Source organism: Hylobates moloch, unplaced genomic scaffold (assembly GCF_009828535.3).
Source record: "Hylobates moloch isolate HMO894 unplaced genomic scaffold, HMol_V3 SCAFFOLD_5, whole genome shotgun sequence".
NCBI classification, from domain to species: domain Eukaryota; kingdom Metazoa; phylum Chordata; class Mammalia; order Primates; family Hylobatidae; genus Hylobates; species Hylobates moloch.
Genome location: NW_026652280.1, coordinates 31,628,128 through 31,641,561, shown reverse-complemented (window position 1 = coordinate 31,641,561; position 13,434 = coordinate 31,628,128). Strand labels below are relative to the sequence as shown.

At 44.0% G+C, this 13,434-nt stretch overlaps 1 protein-coding gene across 3 annotated transcripts in view; it reads right to left on the bottom strand.

Moving 5' to 3' along the window:
* SMAD2 (SMAD family member 2) overlaps positions 1-7,595 on the bottom strand; it is a 96,712-nt gene extending 89,117 nt beyond the window's left edge. The window contains exons 1-2 of one of the 3 annotated variants that reach the window (XM_032152370.2): positions 7,322-7,595; positions 6,889-6,974 (exon numbers count right to left, since the gene is read on the bottom strand). The gene's annotated coding sequence lies outside the window, so the exon portion shown is untranslated. Of the gene's footprint in view, positions 1-6,888; positions 7,095-7,321 lie in introns of those variants that run through there. The other 2 variants (XM_032152372.2, XM_032152373.2) reach the window with 2 other exon arrangements.
* Positions 7,596-13,434: the final 5,839 nt, after the last annotated feature.

Below are 13,434 nucleotides of genomic sequence, written 5' to 3'. Positions count from 1 at the left end.
CTAATACAGTAGCCATCAGCTGCACATGGCTATCTAAATTTAGATTAAGTAAAATTTAACATTCAGTTTCTCAGTCACAGCAGCCACATTTCAAGTGCTAAATAGCCACATGTGGCTGGCAGCTACCTGTTAAGATAGAGCAGGTCTACAGCAACAATTTCTCCAAGACCTACTGTTCTTCAGTGGTGCTTCAAAGGCTTCCTGGTGGTGAGGATGAGAGGAAAACTGATCAGGCAGGACTTCAACAACTGCCTATTCTTCCTTCCACAAAACAACTTTACTCCTTTTTTATCTGTTTTACATTTTGAAATCCTGCATATTTCTCTCTAAAGGCTTTCTAATTGCTGCTGTGTGTGCAGGTGTGCGCATGTTTTAAGTCTGACTACTACTGGTTTCGAGCAGAAATGGCCAATGTACAACCTCAGGCCAAAGCTGGACCCTCCTGATAACTAAAACATTTTTTAAAAAAAAGTTTAATTGATCAGCTAACATGAACTACAACCTAACTACCTATTAAGAATTTTAGGCCGGGCACAGTGGCTCACGCATGTAATCCCAACACTTTGGGAGGCCAAGGTGGGCGGATCACCTGAGGTCGGGAGTTCGAGACCAGCCTGACCAACATGGTGAAACCCCGTCTCTATTAAAAATACAAAATTAGCCGGGCATGGTGGCGCATGCCTGTAATCCCAGCTACTCGGGAGGCTGAGGCAGGAGAACTGCTTGAACCTAGGAGGTGGAGGTTGCAGTGAGCCGAGATCACACCACTGCACTCCAGCCTGGGCAACAACAGCAAAACTCCGTCTCAAAAAAAAAAAAAAAGAATTTTAAAAGTTGATCTCACTAAGGAAAATCTGCATTCACTACCACAGATAAAGTATCTCTAGTCAACAAAAAAGTTTCAATAGTTCATTCAAGTCAAGGCAGAAGGCTCATGGGCCCAGCTTCCACTACATCATTTATGAGGATTTTATATAGGGGACTCTGCAAAAAAGATTCGCCACCCCACATTTTCTTTCTTTCTTTTTTTTTTTTTTTTTTTTTGAGACAGAGTCTCGCTCTGTCTCCCAGGCTGGAGGGCAGTCGCGGGATCTCGGCTAACTGCAACCTCGGCCTCCCCGGTTCAAGCAAGTCTCCTACCTCAGCCTCTCGAGTAGCTGGGACTACAGGTACCCGCCACCAAACCCAGCTAATTTTTGCATTTTTAGTAGAGACAAGGTTTCACCATGTTGGCCAGGCTGGTCTCAAACTCCTGACCTCAACGTGATCCGCCCGCCTCGGCCTCCCAGTGCTGGGATTACAGGTGTGAGCCACTGCCTCCGGCCTCACCACCCCACATTCTTAAATGAAAGACATGATGAGGATGGAACATTTCCTTGATATTTACAAGACCTTAACCATTATGTCTTTACAGAATTTCTGGAAGTAGCTGAAGCAGCATATGAAAATGTAGTTTACTTTTAAACATAGGCAAACTATAAGATCACAGATTTACTATGCTACTTCCTCAGATCAAGAGTCTTTTTTGACTTATGAGACTCAAACTAATGAACAGATGGAATAACAGTGGTTCACCCAAGATTATTCTTACTGAATACATTAAATGTGAAACTACATCCCCCTTCCCCACAAAATGAGGGAAGGTATGACACTGTAGATTATTCAAGGAAATGCAGATTTTTACATTAAGGTAGACACGTGTACTAAACAGAAGCAACTAAAGTCTATCCTCGCTTTCCACTACTCTACACCCTTGAGGCCAATGGAAAACCAGATTTTGAAAAATGACAGGGTTACCTAGGATAACTAGTGACAATTTCACCATAAATTCAAAAACTTTGATAAGAATTAATCACGTCAGAATTTCTATTTTCTTAAGAGTACAAACCTAAAGATACATCAAGTAACTGTCCTATCAATGTGCCTCAGTTACAAATAAGAGGAACCCACGGAGCCAAGGAGAACCACTCACACTGTACAATGTGAGGCAAGCACAGAAGACACAGAATCACCCTAATATTTCTGGCTATCTGAACAAACTAAAGGCAGTGTCTAAATCCACCTGGCTTGGAAAAATTACATTCTCCCTACATGAAATTGCTGAACTGAAGCTGCGAGCTATCTCTGAGATGTAAATCTAGAATCAACATTGAATTATGTCCTAACTGAATACATCACAATTACACCAACCTGAAAAAATGATCAAAATTGATCAATGACAAGCAATAAGCCTCTATGCATTTTTAAACCAAAAAGGCTAGTACTTTTGTACTACTGCTAAAAAAAACCCAGATTTTTAAAAACAGCCAAGGCTACATATTACAAGGTCACCAATAATTATCTGATGGTGTAGATGGTTTAAAAAGTAACCCTGAGGTAAGGTTACAAGAAAGGGGATCAAAAAAATTATCAATGACAATACTGGGCAGAAGTCACATTATAAGAGTCAAGAAACCCTCAACAGAGAGACTGGCCAACTATCCACTCTTGCTTTATCCTAGAAATCTCGAGCATACTCTATCTCAAAGCACAGTGAAAACCATACGCTACTGTCAAAGCACAAGTGAAAATTTATATGATACTCCTGCAGACTGACAAAAAATTACTTACACCGAAGAAAGGGGTGGCATAGGGTATGAAACAGCCTTTCTTTACTGCTGGCTACCCTTTCAGCTTGGAATCTGAATGGCTGTCTGAATGGCAAAACAAATGAAAAACATCTTGGTCATAACAGGTACTGTGGATCTTTCCTGAAATAAGCCATAAGCTATAGCACAATCTTCAACCCCTTCAAGAACATTTCTTAATCATCCTGAGTGACAATCTAAAGTATATTATGTAGATTACTGCACTCTTAAAAAGATTTTCCCAAACATGATTTAAGCTAATTGATGAACATTCATTACTATGCTTTCAGGTCTGGTCCTGCACTCAACGGCCCCAGACATGCTAGTCAGGCTTTGACTATTTTTGTGTCTTGTAGATTACCTCTATTATCCTCACCGGGCTGTTATCTGTTTTTTCTTACAAGAGACACTAGGCTAACATCCTACTCCCCAGCCCCCACCACATCCCCTCTAAACCTCCCACAGTACCCATAATCTACTTGTTTCTAATCTAGCGCAGGTTTAGAAGCCAGATAATTTTGCTTGTTAGAGACACTTTAAATAAATGCCAATACATTCTTATTAAGGGTCTCCAAGGCTCTCCTAAGCTTTAAGCTGTGGACTGGGACAATTTGGCTATCCCAGGCCTTTGTTGTTCATTGTCTGCTTCTCAAATACATTTTACAATAGGTCAATAATAACAGTGTAGGCAAATCATTTGGATTAGAGCCCAAGTAACAAACCCACAACTACAAGAGAGGAAGAAATCATTTGGGAGGACCCTTATGTCTCAGGCAATGTTCTAGGTACTTTAATTGTGATCACTGAATAAGAGGAAGGGGTTATTACTTCCATTTTCTGTCAGAAAACCAAGGGTCAGGGATTGGTAGTAAATTGCCCAATACTGTAACTGAGAAACAAAATATTAGGCTAGGGCTCTCTGATTCCAAAACCCAAGGCCTTTCCACTACATGAGATTGCTGTCCAATCCTGGGTCTCGGTTTAACTAATTGTTTTTACACTTTATTACTGATCCTTTCACTGAGTTATTCAACTCTGCTTTCTTTCCTTAACCAGTTTCTGTAATTAAAGGGCAATAAGTGATCAAATTAAGGTCAGATGAAGCTTAGCTCTACAAGTGTACATCTGTTCAGCAATAAACACGTTTCTGAAAGACTGGCCTATCTTCAGTTTGTATAGACTGTGCAAAACTGGTGCCAAGGTCCCCCCAAAATACACAGACTGTTCCCAGTGACATTGAGTTAACACTTCACATCTTCCCCAGTGCTATCTGCTACATGTGATAGGAAGCAAGGCAAGCTCACTTTAGGAATGGCTCAGTAATGCATGTGCCCTTGATTTGTACACTAACAATTGTCTTACTCTAATCACTGGAAAATCGGGCAAGGGACATGAGTTTCCACTTTTCTAACTGCATTAAGGAACAGGGGTGTACTTGTTTGCTGTTAAGAGACTTTATTGCCTAGTCCAGAGCCTGACACACAGAAAAAGCTGTTTGTTGAATAAATGAATAAATGTATTTGTTGAAAATAAATGCATCGGCCGGGCACGGTGGCTCATGCCTGTAATCCCAGCACTTTGAGAGGCCGAGGTGGACGGATCACCTGAGGTCGGGAGTTCGAGACCAGCCTGACCAACATGGTGAAACCCCGTCTCTACTAAAAATACAAAATTAGCCGGGCATGGTGGCGCATGCCTGTAATCCCAGCTACTCAGGAGGCTGAGGCAGGAGAAGCGCTTGAACCCAGGAGGCGGAGGTTGCAGTGAGCGGAGATCGTGCCATTGCACTCCAGCCTGGGCAACAAGAGTGAACTCCGTCTCAAAAAAAAAAAAAACTAAAATAAAATAAATAAATGCATAACCTCTCTTAACTGGTTGTGAATTCCTTACGTTTCACATTTTCTGACATACCTTTGGAATACTTAGGGAGAAACATCTTACCTCTCACAGAAACTAAGGGCCTAAAAATGGCTCTTCTACACCCATCAAAAGACTAAGAATCTAAAAGACATGCCCCCCTCTACCCTCTAAAAATGACTCTTTGTCCTAAGAATATGAATAAATCTCCATCTGCCAGACTGCACTAAATACAGCTTTTATATGCATTACAAAAACACCTGTATAAAAAAGCTGCTACAAAACGAGGTTTTTGGAGCCCTAAAGCACAAAACCAACAGAATCAAAACCAAACAAGGGTAAGGGAAGACTTTTAAAACTGACAATATTTCCAAAATGTAAAAATTCAATAGGCCAGCAGTTTACACAGCTAAACTGAGTTTTCCATTCACATATATTCCCCCAAATATGAAGTAAAAATTATAGCAACATGATTCTAATATTTACAATGTGAAAATGAAAAGGGGACAACAACCTCTGGCCATCTTGAAGTAGAATACAAACAACCTTTGTTCCTATTAAAGGAAAGTTCTGTTGAAATACACAAAACCATCCCCAATATTCCTACACAAGAGTTAAAACACATACCAAGCCTGATAAGCCACAAACAACAGGAAATTACCCTGCACAGTTTCTTAAAAGACTATTATTTCATGAAACTTACAGACTGTGTAGAGACATGACCACTTATGACTAAGTAAACGTAGGTTACAACCTTGAAAACACAAACTTTTGTTGAACACCTACAATGCTTGTGGCCGCACTTTACAAGGTGGGCTAAGTATAAAAACCAAGCTCTAAGAGCAATTTCTTATTAAACCCCAAAATGAACGTTTCCAATCACATTATATTAACTAAACCTGGCCAGTGAACAGCCTTGAACTCAATTAAATCCTGTAGAGTTTAATATTTATAGTAAAAGTGGGCACACTCTTTAGAAATGCCGAAAGATGTGAACCATTTATATTTACTACCACAGCTAAGTTTACGGCAACGGCTAAGGAACTTTAAAAATAAAAGTATTACTTTTGAATTTGATATAAACGTTTGCTAAATGACCCTCTGGCAGAGGAAATTCTTTAAATATCTTGTATGGGTTTTCCGAAGGCAAATTTTTTAAAAACTCTCAAACTATAGTACATTTATGAAGCCCATTTTAAATTATTTCTCCCATCTCTGCTTCATTTGCTTCACTAATTAATGTATTAAAACTGTTGAAACTCCGATTAACTATTTGACTAACTTCTCTGTAAGATGGAAACTTTTTTAAAGGGTGTTAAAGTACAATAGCAAGTTTTCAGCATAATAAGAGCAAATTTATTACTAGGCTCAAGGAAAACATCCTATCAGCGATTCATTCATACTAAACTATCAGGTTCAATTCAAATGAAGTCAGAAGAGAGAAAAAGAATTTTGGAAATTAAATCACATTTCAAAGACCATTTCTAAAAAGATGTAATTACTCCAAGCTATTTATTAACAATTATTTTACACATGTCGTTTTAAAAGTTTCACACACCCAAATTTAAGATAGTCCAAACTGTAACAAACAAGACATGACTTTGATGGAAAATGCTGCTTGCAAATTCGTTTTACCTGGAGATTTCTTTTTTAAAGGTATGGTTGACAACACACTGGTGGTATTTTGCTTTTAAAGGGTCAAGAGGAAGGAATAACAAAACCAACCCAGGCATTCTTTTTCTGTTTAGGATCAAAAGGAAATCGTAAGGATAAGTAAAAGACAAAAGTACCTGACCCAAGCCCTCCAGGAGAACAAAATAAGTTGCAATTTTAAAAACCAAGTTTGAAATACGAGAAATCACTTCGAGGGCTTTCCAAAGGCGTGTGATAAAAACTAACAGGCTCCACCCGCAGAACAACTTTCACAAGTGAGTGAAGGATGATCACAGAGTTATCAGCTGTGTGCGTGTTTGTGAGTACACACAAGCCATGGAAAACCCGAGACTACCACGGTTAACAAAGGTTACGAGACCAAAATAAAAAGTGGAAGCAAAGTATTACGCGCCCCTAACAAGGCTTCCCCACAACTCCTGAAACAAGAGCTCTGGCCCTTCGGCTTTAAAAATCAGAACCACAAACTATGGAGTGTGAGAGCAGCGAGGGGAAGGGACGCAGGCAGCCCCCGCCCCCGCCAGGCTGGGCGGCAGCGCAGTGCAGCCGAGCCCCGTCCCTTCCCGGCTCTCCGGCCCCGAACCCGCACGCCCGGGCCGGCGCACCCACAGCCCCCGAACTCGCCACACCCCAGCCCCCACCCGCAGCGGCCATGTGACACGGCCCATCGCCCCGGCCGCGAACGCACGCAAACACTTCCCTAGCTGGAGGCCCGCGGGCGCCCAGGCTTTACCTGCAAGGTGGCGCCAGGTCCCGCCCCGTCAGATCCGGGGGGTCCGGGACCTTTTGTTCCTTCCTCTTCCGATGGGATGGAGGGGGCTGGGAGGGGAAGAGGGGAATGGGCGATTGGAGGCGGAACTGAAAACACTCCCGGCCGCCGTCTTCCCGCCCCGCCCCAGGCCCGGGCCCGGCCGGCGGCCCCGGCGCGCGGGAGGGGAGGGGAGGGGAGGGGAGGGGAGAGGAGGGGAGCGGAGCGGAGGGAGCCTGGCCGCCGCCCGCGGGGAAGGAGGGGGTGAGGACGCGCGCGCCCGCGCTGCCCCTCCTCCCCTCAGGCGCGCGCCCGCAGCCCTACCGGCCGCCCGCACGGCCGCGCCCTCCCCCGCCGGCCCACCTCCGCTTCCGCCCTCCGCCCTCGGCCGCCGGCCGCCGCGGCGCCACGCACCCACCTCCCGGCGGCTGGCGGGCTGCTGGCTGGCGAGCTGCTCCTCCGCCGCCGCGGCCGCGCGGGTAGACCCGCCTGCCACCCTGGGCCGCGGGCCCCGCCGATTCGCCGGCGCAGCCCCGGGGCTGGCACCCTGCCGCCCGCTGATTGGCGCCTCCAGCCGCCCGTTAGGGCGCGAGGCACGCCGGCCGAAAGCCGCGCGGGGCGGGTACGGAAGACGGCGGGAGCGGAGGAGGAAAGGAACGAGGCCGAGCGCTGCGGGAAGGGCCGGGGGGCGAGCGGGGCGCGGGGAGTCGCCGGCCACCGCCTCCCCACCTCCCTTTGCCTACGGCCCGCCCCGCCTCCCGGCCGGACCGGCGGCGCCCGCAGCCAATCAGTACGCGGGAAGCTCGGGGTGTGAGCCGCGCGTCGGGGGCCTCGAATCGGAAGGGAGACGTCGCTCGCTGATTGGTCCCGCCTCCCCAGCCTAGCGTGAGGCGAGGCGAGGCGGGGCGCGGCCGGGCGGGGCGGGACGCCCGCGGTTTCGCCTGAGTTGGGCTCCGGCGCGCTCCCACCGGGGCTCGGGGGCGGGGAGGGAGAGGCCCGCGCCCTGCCGCGCATTAAGACGATTCCCGGCGACCGCCCGATCCCTCGCCAGCGTCGTGGGGTGGGGCCTGTGGGGGCCTGCCGCCTAGTCCACCGTCCGTCGTGAGGCCGGCAGCGGACACGTGCTCATCCCACGGGGAGGCCCCAGGCAGCCGGGAGGACGCGCCTGGGAGAGAAAAGGGTTCGGGAGAAGCCCGAGGACCCGGCCTGTGACTGGGCGCGCCCTATGCAAATGGACGGGCGGGGCCCTGGTGCTGCCGAACGAGGGCGGGTTCGCGATGTAAATAAGCCCAGAGGTGGGGTCTTTGGAGAGCACTTTGGGCTTGGATAGGGGATACCAGGTATAAGTGTTTAACCTAAATCTTGGTTCCGTCTTCAGTAAAAATGATATCAATAATCCATGTCCTGAAGGGTCTTTGTGAAGTCTAAAAGAAACGCCTGTCACGATGTCCCTTAATGGCTGGGCTATCTTCCCTTCCCCTTTTCTCTACTGTTGCGGCGATTGGCCCCAACTTGCACATCTGCCCTACAGGAGGCAGCAAGTCCCTAAACTTACGACTGCCCAGGGCATAACTGCACCCAGGGAAAACCTTGTTGCTTTTACCCTTAGGAACACCCAAGCCTCTGCTGACAAAATATTGAGCCCAACTAATCACATCAGGTGTTTACTATGCACCCACTGTGACACAGGCAGGGAGTACCGTAGAACTAAAGTTGAAAAGAAACAGGTTTCACACAGGTGCCAGAGACAAGACTAGAACACAGTTTTTTTGGCGCCTGTCCAGTAATTCATTCTCATGTGTGGCTTACTTTATAGATTTAATTGGGGACTTCAGATAAGCGGGAAAGAAGCACTAGCAATACAAATCAGTAATCAGGAAGTACCAAATGAGCACTCCAAACAATAAGAGTTTTTGAAGTATACTCTTTCTTCTGAGAAATGAACGTGTCCCAGAGGAGGGTGCCTTCCAATGGACCTTAAGAGAGATGTGGCCATCCCCTGAGTCATACAAGTTTTCCAGATGTCCTTTCAAAATCTCTGTCCTTTCCACCGTCTCTGTCCTCACACATAGAGGAACTTTTCTCACGGGAAGTTTGCAATGAAGAGCATAAACGCAGGAGTCAGGCACGTTGTAGCTTTGAGTACGACTCTTCCAGATCTGTAATGTTTGGCAAATGGAACTCACCTGCAACGATACCTACTTAAATATAGTTGTGTGATGATTAAATAATAAATATGAAAGTAAATAGCATAGGGCTTTGAAGTTCAAGGAAAGTCAGTGATCATTAACTTCTTTTCTATTGCGTGCGAACATTTATGCTAAGACGAACCTACCCAGCAGAAATTCTTCCTCCAAAAATTCCCTTCCAGGGTGGTTTCTTCCATTGTTAGTTTAGAGGCAGCTGTACTAACCCCTTAATAAAAATAAAAAAGTTTGTGAAGGACACCCAGGAAGCCAATTGGTGGAGCTGTCCCACCTCCTCTTACTTGTTTCCTCTTTCCAGAGCCACTAGGGAGGACGGTCCAGGGCAAAGGCTGTTCAACTCACAAGTAGGAGGGCTATTTCTGGTTTTTGGTCTGTCTTCCTGCTAATACAAGTCAACAGTTGTAATATGAAGTAGCATATTAAAAGCTACCTTGGTCACACAAGTATTTTCTCCTATGTGAACAGAGTGTGGATTTGGGTGGCAGGCCTGGCTGGGATTCCAGAATGTGCTCCTAATATGGGAGTTAGGTACTTTGAGGTTACATTGATTAAGTGGGTAGTACGCTTGAGGTCTAAGTTAGACCATTTCTCCAAAGTCTCAGACTTGGGATCCATAACTCTTCCATTTAGGAAGCCTTCCAGGATCTATAATTGAGGAAGAGGGAGGAGGGACTATCTGGCTACCAATGCAGTCCCCAAGGGGCTTAGAAATGGGAGCATGCCTACTGTCCCCTCTGCTAGAAATGCATCTAAACCAAAGTGGGTCAAGACAGAAACTGAAGGCACATAGAGCAGGGATTGCCATGGCAACAGCTTGGAAACCCACTAGGGTACCTCAAGATCTATCAGTAGGTCCCTATTGTATAAATTAGATTGAATGAGTCTTATTTTTATATGGATAGAGACCAAGTTTAACCCTTCATTAAACATGACACTGCAAAATCAGTTACGTCTAAATCAATTCAGAATCCAGTTCAAAAGTAGTTAAGTGCACTGGAAAGACATGTAAGAAAAATGATAATGGTGGATGCTTCTGGAAAGAGCCTGAGGGTCATAAGTGGAAAACTTAAATTTCATCATTATTTCTTCTGTAGTTTGATTTTTTTGAAAAAACTCACTGCCTTAGTTCAGACTTCATTGTCTTTCATTGGAAGTATTGCTTTAGCTCCTCAGCTGGTCGTCTTGTCTCCACTCTTGCTCCCTTCCAATTCATCCTCCTTCCTGCTGCCAGAATTTTTTTAATAGCATATTTTCTAAATGTAAATCTGATATCACTACCTTGATTGATAGTGTCCTTCTTCCAGTTTTTTTTTTTTTTTTTCCAGGATAAAATCGAGACTGTTTCGCGTAACCTAAAAGATCCTTAATGATCCATCCCAGGCCAGTCTCTGTAGTGTCACATCTCAACACTCCCTACCTTGCTCCCTTTTCCCCAGCCAGAGTGAACTCTTGACAGTTTCCCTAATCACCATGCTCTCTCATTCCCCAGTGCCTATGCTGTGCTCTTTGTTCTGCTAGAAAGCACTTGACCTATGGTGCCTTACCAACCTCTGCTCATCCTTGGAAGCTCTGTATAGAGCTTCAGTACCCTCATTCATTCATTGAACTCTCTATCCATACATACAAAGACACACACAGACACACACACACACCACACACACACAGTCATGATCTTTCAAAAAAACAACTCATATTCTCCCTTCCCTGGTAAATCTTTAAAGCCCTTTCTGGCTTCCCTAGCCCAAAGCTATACCATTCACATATGAATTTTCTCTCTTATACTTACAATCATATACATACCATTACTTTATTTTGATTAATATCTTGATCCATTCATTTAGTCTTGAGCAGTTTTTTTTTTTTAGCTTCTCCTGTGTGTATATATTGTCTCCCCATCTAGATTGTAAGTTCCTGAAGGACAAGGACAACTTATTTTCACTTGTCTTCCCCTACCCTTACCAAAATACTAAGTAATTGAAGAAAGATGAAATACAGCATTTGTATAAAAGAAAAACATGTCACAGGTCTGCAAACATTCTACACAGCTTTGCGCCCATTCTTCCGATTTATAGTGGCCCTCCATACAGCTGTTGGGTCTCTTTTCATCCTAGTGGGATTAAATTGCAGTGAGCATTACTACATCTTAAGGAAAGATCCAGTTATTTGCAACTGCGAGGACCCTGATTAAAATGAGATAAGTAAAAATTTTAAAGAACAAATGCGTGGGCTTACTTTTATTGTAAATAATAAGGAAGAAATCCAATATCAGCTAGATATTTATATTGATACAATGAAATTTCAGGTTCCAAATGAATTTATGTTGCAGATTTGAACATATGCGCCCCCCCCAACACACAATCCTTATTCACGTTAGTTTTTGCTAAAAAGAAAAAGTATTTCACATCTGATAGGAAATGCAGGAGACAGGAATAAGGCATATATGAGAAAAAAACTTCAAATTTAACAAGCGTTCGTCAGGTGTCTGTCATGCAGCTACCACAGAAGCATTGGTTGATCATAGTGGAAAATTCTCACTCTTTGGCCAAAGTCACTCGAAAAAAATAAGACAGGATTTTTTATAATTAAAGAGAGAAAGAGATTAAAAGAGAAGTTGGCTCGGATAAAGACAAAAATATATGGCAAAACAAATTATACTTCTCATCATTCTCTATCAATATCTATTATATTTCTTATCTCTACACTTAAATGGATAAGTAATGATTAGATGAATAGCTCATTGGATAACCCAGTGACTGTTCAAATATTACTTGGAAAATTACAATACAATTCCAATGCAATGAGCTCTCCCATAAAGGCATTTAAATATCTGAGATCTACATATTTTGAGAAAAGAATAACAGAGGCCAGTGTCTAAACCCTGAAAGAACAATATACAAATTGTTTGAAGTTCTGTTGTGAGGAGAGATTATTTGGTAGTCATATGCAAACAATTGGGCCTTATGCTTTCATTATAATTGTCTGTGGGTGACAATATTGACTGAGCCAGGCTGCTGCTAGGCAGGATAAGTGTATGAAGGTATAGTACTCTTGGAAAATTTCAAGCTTATTAGCATAATTGCTCTGATGAAGACTGAAGAGCTTACTTAACATAGCTGACTAGAGTAGACAATAGATGCATAAGCAGTGTCCTAATTATTGATTTAATGAGTCCCAATTGTTTGTCCTTACTGTAAATGGTCCTTGCTATGAAACAGACATTTTACTGAAGGAGTCTGACAATTGTGTTAGCTGACAAGTGGCCAGAATGTAATTAATGGTGGGAGAGAGCCAATTACTACTGGGTCCTAAAGACTTCACTGGTGAGTTTCAAGGAAAAATTACATAGCTATATAGTAGTTTCATATCAACTCCTCTTTGCCTTTGTAAAATCATGGAGCCTGATTCAGTGCTCTTATTTTGCAGTTGAGGAAACTGAGGCCCAGGCTTCTCCAAAGTCCTGTGACCACTTAGTGCCATGGATTGTGCAGGTAGTATCCGCCTTTTCTGCTCTGGCACTGCCCACTGACTCTTCTTCCTGTTCCTGGTCTGCATGCACACCCATGCTGCAAAACAACACTTCTGAACCTTTGCTGCTCTACAAAACTCCAAGTTCCCATTACTTTGTATGCATATGTCCTCACCAGCTGTTTCGTGGTGAAAATAGAGGCAAATTTCCTACCCACGCTTGAACCCCCAGTGATGGACAGATGTATCCATCTCCAGACCGACCCTTCCAGCCACTTTCTTCAAAAGCCTTGCCTATCCCTCTGGAGAAGCTTTTTCCTCCACTTACTCTCTGTTCCCTTGAACACCCTGTCTAGGGTGGTCATACATACACATGTCCCTCCCAACATACACATGTCACACTCTACCACATCACCTTTAAAATTTTTTCTTTAAAAACTTTTATCATTTTGTAGAATCATCACGTCTACTTATTCTGTACTGAATTATTACTTGTCAACCCTTAACACTTAATGTAAGCTCTAAAAGAGCAGGAAATATGTCTGTTTTGTTCACCATAGTATCCCTAATTCAAGCATATATGGAGGCACTCAATATAATGTTTTTGAATGGATGAATAATTTTCACTGAAGTTCACTCAAACTCAGCATATCCAAATGGAACTGATCACCTCCTTCTGTTTTCCTATCTGGGTACGTCTTAGCCCAGTTCCCTAGAAAACAAACCCTAATGCAAGGATTAAGTATTGATGCTTTTTTTTAGAAGGTATAATCCCAGGGCAACAGTATGAGGAAAAAGACAAGAAAAAATGGGGAACAAGCTACAGCAATGCATTACTGTGCTAAACACTACTCCATGA